We start from the raw sequence: 11,479 nt of genomic DNA, 5'->3' as shown, positions 1-11,479 counted from the left end.
TATTATTAAATAATTGCATAGTTGACGACTAATTAATTTGTTGAGTGAATTGATAGATCTTTAAATTATGCTATAGGGACATTTGGGTAATTTAACTTCATACTCTTTTCATATATATTTTTGGTTGTTGTTGACTTGGAAGGAACTTTGGAAAGGGTGTTCTAGGGCACTAAGGAATGTTTTGGGTACATCAGGGACGAACATTTTATCCATTTGTAACATGTCATGCAATTCTACTAAATCAACTACCATTACAATACTGTTTTGACGCATTATAGATCAAAGTAATGATCCGAACTCGTGTTACCTAAGGTGTTGAGTAATGCCGTGTGGAAGATAAGGGATGGTCGTGTCTCTTTTTGGAGGTATGACTGGTTGTCATCAGGTGCTATTATAGACTCTTGTGAGATCTCGAATCTTCCTTTTCTCACTATCATAATGGGTAGGATGTGGACATTCTCAGAAGATTGGTGGGGGAATCCAAACTTGAGGAAATCTTGACATCTTTAGGTGAGCATAAAGATGGGGCAGATATTCTGATTTGGAAGCCGAGTTTGGATGGTATTTTTTCCTCGAAGTTGGCTTGGGAATGTATTCGTGTTAGCTCCCTAAAAACAAAATGGGCTCGTTGGTTTTGGGATTCTGTGCTACCAAAGAAGTATTCAGTTACAATGTGGAAGGCTTTGAATTTTTGCCTAAGTGTGGATGTGCATATTAAAGAGTTGGGCATTCCAGTGGTTTCTAAATGTGAATGTTGCGTACGGGGTTGTTTGGAAAATCAAGATCATGTCCTGGCCACAGGTACTTTAGCAGTTGAAATTTGGCATGGGGCGTCTTTGAGTTTGGGGATGCCTTATGACCCATCCAGGCCTTGGAAGAATACTATGGAGTTTTGGTTTCGACGGGCCTCACATTCATCCCAAAAGGTATGTTGCTTGGTGTGATTCCCATTATTTAAACGTGTTCTCTTTGGGTGTGGCGGTGTAAGGCTCGTATGGAAAGGAAACCTGGTTTTGTGCAGTCGTTGTGGAGTGTGATCAAAGCAGCAATTGCATGGGTAGGATTACTTCTGAGGGCGAGTAAAAACTTGGATAATGGTGACACAAGAATATTGGAGGCCTTCTCAATTCCGGTTAAAGCTCCTTTACATAAGCCGATTTGTTTGGTAAAGTGGTGTAAACCAAATAGGGGGTGGTTTAAATTGAATGTTGATAGGAGTTTGTTAGGCAATCCAGGTTGCATGCGGCCAGGGGCCTTATTCGGGATGATCGGGCTATTTGAGTTGGCTTTTGCTAAGGAGTTGGCTCATGGCTCTAATAACGAAGTGGAACTATTAGCTCTTTATTATGGGCTGAAACACTACAAGGAATTGGGTTTGCAAAGAATTGAGATTGAGCTTGACTCTTTACTTGTTGTTAACTTCTAACACCCGGGCCCAAGGCTAGGTACAGATGAAGCCCAGCTCGGAAGACTCCAGTAAACGGCGTCGTTGGTGAGTTTTATTTTTCCCTCTTTGTTTTCTTCTTCCCGTCGGTTTCTTTTTCTTTTCTTCTTCTGTTTTCTTTCCTTTCCAAGTTTCCTATTCTTCCCGAAAACCTCTCCATTCCGTGTACCTCTTCCCACGTTCCTACGGTTATTCTCAGTCTCTCACTTGAAAACTTCCCTCACTGCATTTTGAACTACTCAGACTCTCCCTCTTATGCAGATCTTTGGGTTCATCCTTGGCTGGCGCTACGTTTCAGTGAGCACTCGAACTCTCGTCGCCGTTGGCTGATTCTTTTTTTCCACAACGGTGAGCCATCACTCTCTCTTTTTCTATTTCTCTTTACTCTTAGACGATTTCATGATTTTTCTTTGGGCAATGGCAGTGTTTAGTTCCTCGTGGGTCTCGAAAACTTGTGCCATTGTCGAGTTCTTTCTCTGAAGTTTCTTTTCGGTAATCATCCCTCCCATTCACTAATCTCACTTTTAATTTTTACTTCTACCCCTGCTTTTGCACACACACAGACCCTCTTGTACGTTATTTTCTATGACTTATTTTTTTTCTTTTCCCTTTTCACACACTCTCTTTGTTTTAGTCCATTGCGCACACACTCAGTTTATTTTTTTTTCTTCTCTCATCTTCACAGAGCGTTTGCCCCTTAGAGCAGTGCCCCTTGTGTTTGTCAGTTGTTGTCTTAGAGTCCAACGTTGGTAAGCTTCGTTACTCTCTCCTTCTTTTTTCTTTTAGTTATTTATGTTAAAGTATGGTGCTTTGGGTTAATGTGTGTGGCGTATGGAAGTGATTAAGGGCTGTTCTGGGGTGGTTTATTGACTGTGTGCGCAATGAGTGTTTGAATTGGATGTGTTGGGTGTATTATGAGTGGCGCAGGTACCCAAGTCTTGAATTGTTGAATGACTAAAATACATGATGGTTGCATTGAAGTTTTATTTTGAAGGTTGGAGTTGACGTATTGTTTGTGTTATGTTTTAACCATGGAGTTGCTGTTGTTGGTTTTGGAAATATTTATGGTTGGTTTGGTATTGATAAAAGGTGGCTGTTTTGGGGTTTAAATACTAATGGTTTGAGGAGGGTACTGTTCGGGTTTAATTTTATGATAGTTTTGGAGTTAAGAAGAGGCTGTTCTGGTTTATTACTCAATAAAAAGTAGCTTACTGGATTGGTTTATTAAAAGTTGGGTATATGTTTTGTTTGGGTGGTGTTACTACTAGAGTTCCGACTCAAGGTGTTGATAATACACGGAAGTCAGGTAAGCGAGGTTTATATACTAGTTTTGTATAAAAGAAATGAAATGAGGTTGACTTTGAAAATAAGCATGTTTGTTTTCTTAAAAGAACTCTGAAAACGACCTTAGATGTTTATTCTGCATATGCATAAATTCAATATAAGAGAAAATATTTTCTGTCATGACTGGTGTTGACATGAGCTAATTTTATGCATTCTGTTTCTGAACTATGTAAAAGAGTGAATATGAAAATCTAAAAGTTTTTGTTATGAATAAATGAAGATGTTTTGAATTCTGTTTATTTCGAACATGTGAAATGATCTGAAGCTATTCAGTATTTTGTTTTGATGCGATATGTCATCTGAAAACCTTGGCATGAAGTTCTGATTCTATATATGAATGTGATCTGATTCCGATGATGTTTCGTTCTGTTTTCTGTTAAGGCCCAGCCATGGGTATAATGGTGATTTATAACCCTACCACAGGGGTGAAACATGGAATACGGGCCAACCACGGGTATAATGGTGGTTTATAACCCTACTACGGGGGTGAAATATGGTATACGGCCCAACCACAGGTATAATAGTGATTTATAACCCTACCACGAGAGTGAAACATGGAATACGGCCTAGCCACGGGTATAATGGTGGTTTATAATTCTACCACGGCGGTTAAACATGGTATTTGTCCTGATGTGATGCTATGAGATGATATGAATATAATGTTTTAGTTGGGATATGCCAAAGGATTTTCTTTTTGGAAACAAGTTTGTTTTCTGAAAATTTCGCTCTGATGTTTTGTAACAAGTTTGTTTATACATTTTGAAAGTAAATATGTTATTTCTGCATTCTAAAAGAAAATATTTTGTTCTGCGTGTTGAACGTTATAAATGCTCATGTTTACATGCTAGTATATGCTCTTTGCTTGCTGAGTTGTTGATAACTCACCCCCTATTCTTCATAATTTTTCCGATGACATTGATAGTTCTGCTGAGGATCAGTATTAGAGTTTGTGGACAAGATTAGTTGTGGATAGTTTTGGGTATCTCGTGGTATTAGTGCTGCTGTTGGATGTTATTTATTTATTAAGTTGATTTCAATGGATTTAGACGGTTTATGGAGACTTATATCAATTTTATTTTATTCTAGTTTATTATTTGAGACACGGAGAAAAGTTGATATTTATTTGGGTTGTTGGATTGAGGATTTGATATGTGAGAATGTATGATTTATTAATTTGAAGTATGTACATTTGATTTGAAGTTTTGGAAGTGTATTTATTCTTGGATTTGAAAGTACATTAGTATTGTTGGAGTTGATTATCAGGTTATATGAGTTAACACTCCGGATCCTCGGGGTCTGGGCGTTACATAACTGGTTGGCAAAAGGGAGATGTGGCATATTGTATCTTGATGACTATTAGGATGAAATCCAAGAGGTCTTGTCAAGTTTGCAAGTCAGGATCAACCATGTTTATAGAAAAGGAAATTCAGGAGCTGATTTTCTTGCTCGTATGGCTTCGAATCATTAGTCTGGTACGTGGATAAATTTTGATGATGTTCTGTGGAAGCTCAAAAGTATTTTACAAGTGGATAGATTAGGTCTTCCTTCTTTGAGGTCTTAGGTATTCAGAATAAGCTGTGTTTACGTTGATTTGCATTCACGTTGGTCAGCTGCGTTTGCATTCACGATGATTTACGTCACATTGATTACATGTTTGGCTTAGGCTTGTTAGAATTTGTTTTGGTTTTGGCTTATTTTGACACTTGGTTTTTAGTTAGTTTATAGCATTTTATCCAGTAAGCCCCCAAGTGTAATGATGTTACCACGGTTTTCCTCCGTCATAAGTGAGGGCTTATTAATAAACTTGGGACGGAGCCGTTATGTGTGCGGCTACCGGCTCTTCTTAAAAATTAAAAATAAAAAAAAGAAAAAAAGAAAAAAAAAGACCCAAACTCTCATGAATGGGTCCATTCATATGCAACCATACTAAACTTATTGAATTCACTACAATCTGGAGGCCAAATCAATTTATAGTATCCGAAAAACTCGCTTAAACATAATTAATAAAAGAAAAATATACAAAACCCTAATTCACTTCAAAATGCAAAGTTAAGACACCTGCGACAGACAAGTAAATTTCCCAAAACATACAAGTCATTCAAAACGAAAAATAAAAAATAAAAAAAAAAATAAAAGAAGTTAATACACATGCACAACCATCAGGATCAATAGCCTCCAGTTTGACCCTAATTTGTTGGATGACAAATTGCCAACCAGGCTTACAAGTACACCTATAGCTCTACCACTACAAGAAAGAAGGTTTATTCGTGACTTGAAAGGATTTGCAGAAACAACCATCAATCTCTTAAGAAAATCAGTACCATTACCAATCAGAGATTAACCGCATGATCACTGTGACTATCATTTTCTTCGATTAAAAGCATCTCAGCTACTTGGCTCATGCTGGGTCTTCTATCTTTCTCTTCCTCTACGCACTGCAGAGCAACTGCTACTAGAGTTTCCACCTTACCCATGTCATAATTGTTTCTAGTACTGGATCAACAATCTCTTCAAGCAAGGAAGCCATTGTAGCCGTTCCATTCCTTTTTTCCCTCACCCAAGTAACCAACGTTTTGGGTTCTGCCTCCCCTCCACCATCTATAGCATGGACACCCCTTGTTGGTCCCTTTCCTGTCACCATCTCCAATACAACAATTCCATAGATATAAACATCCACTTTGGAGGTGATAGGAAGATTGAAAACCCATTCTGGAGCCATCTACCCTCGGGTTCCTCTTATTCTTGAGAAGCTTGAATTCTCAACATTTCTATTTTGTAGCTTAGAGAGCCCAAAATCTGCCACCTTTGGTTGATAGTTATTGTCTAGGAGTATGTTCTGAGGCTTTACATCACAGTGTAAAACCCACTCTAAGCACTCTTCACGCAAATAAGCTAGGCCTTTCACTGTACCAGCGGCAATGTCAAACCTCTTCTTCCAGTCAAGTTGCATGAGATGAGAGGTTTTGGGCCAAAGAACCATATTCCATGTACTCGTACACCAAAAGCCTGTGCTTTCCCTCTGCGCAATATCCCCACATCTCAATTAAGTTCATGTGGTTAATCCTTCCAATGATGCTTGCTTCTGCTAGAAATTTACCTTCTCCTTGGTTAGGTTCGTTGAGATCCTTGATTGCTACAGCTCGATTATCAGGCAATACCCCTTTGTATACTATTCCCGCACCTCTTCCAATCTCCTCTTTAAAACCTTTTGTTGCCTTCTTGAGCTCAGCATAGGTAAATCTTCTGAACCCAGTGACAGCAAAAAGATAGCCTTGCTTCTCTGCACCTGACCCTTGATGGGTTCTACTCAGTAGACACCACACCAAAAAGAGACAGATGATTTCAAATCCGCCTACTCCACATGCAAACCAGAGCATGAATTTCACTATCCCATTTGCACGACTTTTATAATAAGTTCTGTCTAGTTGCACTGTACCTTTACTTCAGTAAACCAGGTTGAAATCTTGTAAAGACTTTGCAAAGGAGAAGATATTGAGTTTAGGCAATCTCAAATAGAGGTCACCTTGGAAATTCGGGGAACGATATCCATTAAGCAACAACGTCTTGGGGTAGCAGTTTGAAGAACCACCTTCCTGTGAGAAGGTGAATTGGAACCCTTTGCAATTGCACATTTGCAAACATAAATTCTTACATTGATCCAACGTGTAATTAGGGAAGAACCCATAATCATAACCGAAGAACTCAACACGGGGTAACAGTAGAAAGCCAGACTCATTTCTATTGCAAGATAGATGAAAGTTGGGTTCGCACCCGTAAGACCAATCCGTGACATTTTTCATCTTAAATCCTGGGAGGCAAGAACATTTCCTATCAGAACCAACAATATAGCTGCACAGACTGTTAGCTCCACAAATACCATAAATACTGCAAGGTCTCTGAATGGCCTGCCAGGACACAACCCACTTCTCCCCCACCTCGTCCCAGCTGTACAATCGAACATCACCATCGTAATGAATTTTTAGTCTTCTATGAAGCTCCTACCCATACTCTGCTGCCATGAAAGTAAAATCATCAGAAGAACTGAAGTTCCCGAATGTATCAAGCACCGCGATCCGACTATTGTTGTACGTGGACCTTTTGGCTTCCCAGCTCAGGAGCCACGGGTCTGGCCAGTATATGCTGGAAATGTAACACCCGGACCCAAAATTGGTATGGTTGGTTTTTAGATTTTTTATTTATTTATTTATTGGAGCTTGATTTTTTTTTTTATTCTTTTATTCTCTCCGCATGTTTAATTAGTTATTTTGGTTTTTGTTTGTTTTCTTCTCATTTTCATCTCTTTTACTCCCGTAGTGTTCCTCTCGCCCACTCCATGCACACACACGGCATCCGCGCGCACGTCTCTCCCTCGGCTCTCTAAGGTTTTCTTTTCTTGTTCCTCCACTTATATATTTATACTTGTACGTATTCGAAGGATGCTTCCGCCGCTTCCGCCGCTGCCTTCCTACGCGAAACCTTAGCCCAGTATATATTTTTCTTCTCCCCTTGGCAAACAGCGCGCCCTCTAGCTCGTTCACCACCCTGCTGCGCCCAACCTTTGATTCATGCACACGGAACGACAACCACACAAAGTCCACCACTCAAGCCGGGCGCCACCACCCTCTCCGTGTAAACACCATCTCGGTTGTACCTCTAAAAAACAGAGCACCAGCCCAGGCAGCGAGTCGCCACTCCCCCGGACCTAGTCCACGCAGAACCTCAGCCACGAAGCCACCTCCCAACGCCTCCATTACCAGCCCGAAAATCCTCTGTTTTAACTGTCCAAAACAGAGCAACATACAGCCGCTGCAATCACCCCCCACTGAGAGCTTCACCGGGCTGTGCCTCCACAGAAACTGCCGGCGAGGACTTTCCCCCACCCCGGTCCTCTGCACTCTGCCTCAGTTTTCCCACGGTAAGCACGCGCCACTTCTGGTTGAGGGTTCTTTCCTTTCGGTCTCTCTCGTTCTCTCACTATCTCTCTCTCTCTCTCTCTCTCGATTTCAGCTCTCTCTCCCTCTCTTCCCGTGCGACGCCATCGAGGAAAGTCATCACCACCTCTGTCCAGCGCCTGTCGCACTCCCACAGTGCTGCTGCCTCGAGTTTCTTTCTCGTGAGTATGTCCCTACCGTCACTCGCATTTTTGCCTCTTCTGATTTTAGTTTTTGCTGTTAATAACAGTTACTTAAAAAGGAAATTGTGGTTGTCTCGAGTAACTGGTAGGAGAAGAACGTTTTTACCGTTTCGCCGTTTGTTTAAAACATCAACTAAGTTGGTATATTTTTTTAACTGAAATGTGTTTCGGATGAAGGGCATTTATCTATTTATTTATTTTTGTTGTTATGTTAAAATGAGTTTTGCGTTTAAGTCTCATAAAGCATTATTTTTGTGTAGAAAATATTTTAACAATATTGTTAACAAAAACTCTAAATTTTTTTGAGGAGTTTTGCATGGCGTATTTTATAAGACTTTGAAAGTAGTCTAAATATTCTATTAATTTATAATATATTGTTGGTACTTTAGATATTTATGAAGATTACTTTTTATTGAATTCTGCAAATGCCTAATTATTTGCTCGATTAAATCTCTTATTCGGTACGAATTCGACTAAGTGGATATTGGTGATTTTAGATAATGGTGGTATTATAGGAATTATTAGAATTCTAGGTTTTGAGGATTTAAATAGGTTATTAGGTTCAAATACGAAATACGTGATTGATTGAAAATTTACGGGAATTACTTGATTATTTGATAGGTGACGATTGTTAATTATCGACATTTTGAAAAAATTTCTGAAAAGCTAAGAAGTCCAGGTAAGCGGGGTTCCTATCCTAGAATTTGCATTAAATAAAATGAACTGAGGTCCGTTTTGGAAAATATGCATGTTTTGTTATAAAAAGAAATTTGAACTACCTCAGTTATTTGTTCTACATTACTCATGAGATTCTGTTTAAGAAGAAAGTATTTTCTGTCATGACTGGTGTAGACATGAGCTTATTTTTGACATTCTGTTTCTAAACTTTGAAAATGAGAGCGAATATGAAATTTGTGTATAAATTATGTTGTGATATGATTTTGTTCTGTTTCGAAGATTTTGTTCGGTACTCTATTTGGAAAAGACGTGATTTCTGAAAACCTTTGGCATGACTCCCTGATTCTGAATTTGATTCTGTTTTCATTCTGTTCAGTTATGGCCCTGTCACGGGTTATAATAGTGGCATACGGCCCAACCACGGGTTACAATAGTGGATACGGCCCAACCACGGGTTATAATAGTGGATACGGCCCAACCATGGGTTACAATAGTGGATACGGCCCAACCACGGGTTATAATAGTGGATACGGCCCAACCACGGGTAATAATAGTGGATACGGCCCAACCACGGGTAATAATAGTGGATACGGCCTTGCCACGGGTTATAGTAGTGGTCTCTGTTTTGAGTGCACACCTTGGTGACAGAGTGTTTCATGTTCTGCTTGGCTATCCGCAGATGCACAATCCTACCACGGGAATTATACATGGCCTCTGTTCTGATGATGATGATGATTATTTATGCTATGCCAAAGAATATTTTGAATGAAATTATTTCTAAATTTTCGCTCTGACATTTTTGATAACCTGTTTTGCTTCCGTACTTTGGAAATGAAAATATTTTGTTTTGCATTCCGATTTCTGTAAATGTTCATGTTTATACACTGGTATATGTTCTCTGCTTACTGAGTTGTTGATAACTCACCCCCCCTTATCTCCATAATATTTCAGATGACATTGATGGTTCAGCTGAGGATCAGTATTAGAGTTTATGGAGAAGATTAGCAGTGAATGGTTGTTGGGTATTTCGTGGTATTAATGTTGATGTTGGAATTTATTTATATTTCTTAAGTTTGCTTCAATGGATTTAGACGGTTTATGGAGACTTATGTTAATGTTTCATTATTTCTAGTTGTTATTTGAGACATGAAGAAGAGTTGGTTTTATTTGAGTTGTTGGATTGAAAATTGGATAGATGAATTTATATGGTTTATTTAATTGAAGTATTTACGTTTGATTTGAGGTTTGAGAAAAAATATATATCCTTGAATTTGGAAGTACTCTAGCCTTGTTAGAGTTGATTATCAGGTTATATAAATTAACTCTCCGGACCCACGGGGACGGGGTGTTATAGGAAACATCAAGACCGTCGTAAAGAAGGCGGAGGAAGTTGTCATTATCGAAAAAGAGCTTGTAAAAACCAGAGGAATATTTGGTCTGGCTTCTAGAGGATATGAGCCTTGTGTTTCTAGTGAGTAGTTGTTGGGGAAGAAGGGTGTCTGTTGGGAAATCAAAGCTTTCCCATAAAGTAACACATTCCATGTTCCGCAGGACAAGATTACCGGTGTTGTAGAGAGATAAATGTACTGAGGAGAGTGACTGAGTATTTGTTGCCCAAACTGTGAACTTTCCAGCATCGGTTAGGATAAGATTTCCATTTTTTAGGAGAGAGAGCTTGGAGCTCCTTCCATTAACTGGCTGATCACGGTTTGCCATCCAGATTACAGTCTGGTTCTCGCTAGGGGATGGCTTATTGAACCATATGGCATAGCAATAGGCATTATCACCCACTGAATAAAAGCCAGCAGAGAAAACTCCATTAGCTGATATCAGAACGTCTTCCGGTTTCTCAATTGAGAGGGATTTGCCTTCACGAATGGTATTGAAGCTTGAATGTGACGCCCCGACTCCCACGTATAAAAATACGGGAATTGTGACGTTAAGATGATGACAACACGGGTCACGCATCACAACGAAATGTGCTCAAGTGTGTGCAACATGAAAAAGTGTACAATAAAAATCACAGCGGATAATATAAATAAGTCATCTAAGTACCAGAAGCTTAAATTCAAACATTCAAAACAAATCATCTTTAAAAAGTTATACAGTCATCCCAAAATATATTACAAAAGTAAATATATAAATAATTGATAAAACAAATCTCGATATACGGGAGCAATCCCAAATCACTCCTCCAACGGAGCCATGCTAAGGGTGGTCATCCACATCTGCATCAAAAGCTGCGATACCATACAATGGTACCACAGGTAAGTAATAATCCAAATAACTCTTGGGATAAAAACGCATTAATGCAACCAACAAACAGATTCCAAAACCTCATTTTTCCCGAAAATGATTATTTTCCAACACACGCCAAAATCCTAATTTGGCCCAAAAATATAATCTGTCATTTTTCCAGAAAATGATTCACACAAAAATCAACTATTTATCGGACACTGTAGGCAGGAATCGCAGGCAGGACTATACCACCATCCCTGCTTACCAATATCCCTATCGCGTGCACCGTAGGAGGGAATCACAGGCGGGACACAACCATCATTCCTGCTTACCACCATCCCTACCGCGTGCACCGTAGGCGAGAATCGCAGGTGGGACTCTACCACCATCCCTGCTTACCATCATCTCTACAGTTCATTTCCACACAATAAATATTTATCAGAACACTGTAGGCGGGAATCACAGGTAAGGCTATACCTCCATTCCTGCTTATCACCATCCCTACCGCGTGCATCGTAGGCAGGAATCACAGGCAGGACTCTATCACTATCCCTGCTTACCACCATCCCTATCGCGTGCATCGTAGGCTGGAATCGCAGGTGAGACTCTACCACCATCCCTACTTACCACCATCCATACAG

The 11,479-nt window shown here is 39.6% G+C and overlaps 1 pseudogene; it reads right to left on the bottom strand.

Annotated features, from left to right (window-relative positions):
• Nucleotides 1-4,746: 4,746 nt before the first annotated feature.
• LOC121243667 lies at nucleotides 4,747-10,457 on the bottom strand (annotated as a pseudogene).
• Nucleotides 10,458-11,479: the final 1,022 nt, after the last annotated feature.

Source organism: Juglans microcarpa x Juglans regia, chromosome 8D, assembly GCF_004785595.1.
Source record: "Juglans microcarpa x Juglans regia isolate MS1-56 chromosome 8D, Jm3101_v1.0, whole genome shotgun sequence".
In the NCBI taxonomy this organism is placed as follows: Eukaryota; Viridiplantae; Streptophyta; class Magnoliopsida; order Fagales; family Juglandaceae; genus Juglans; species Juglans microcarpa x Juglans regia.
Note: the sequence above shows the minus strand (reverse complement) of the source record. Positions and strands in the feature narration are given on the sequence as shown.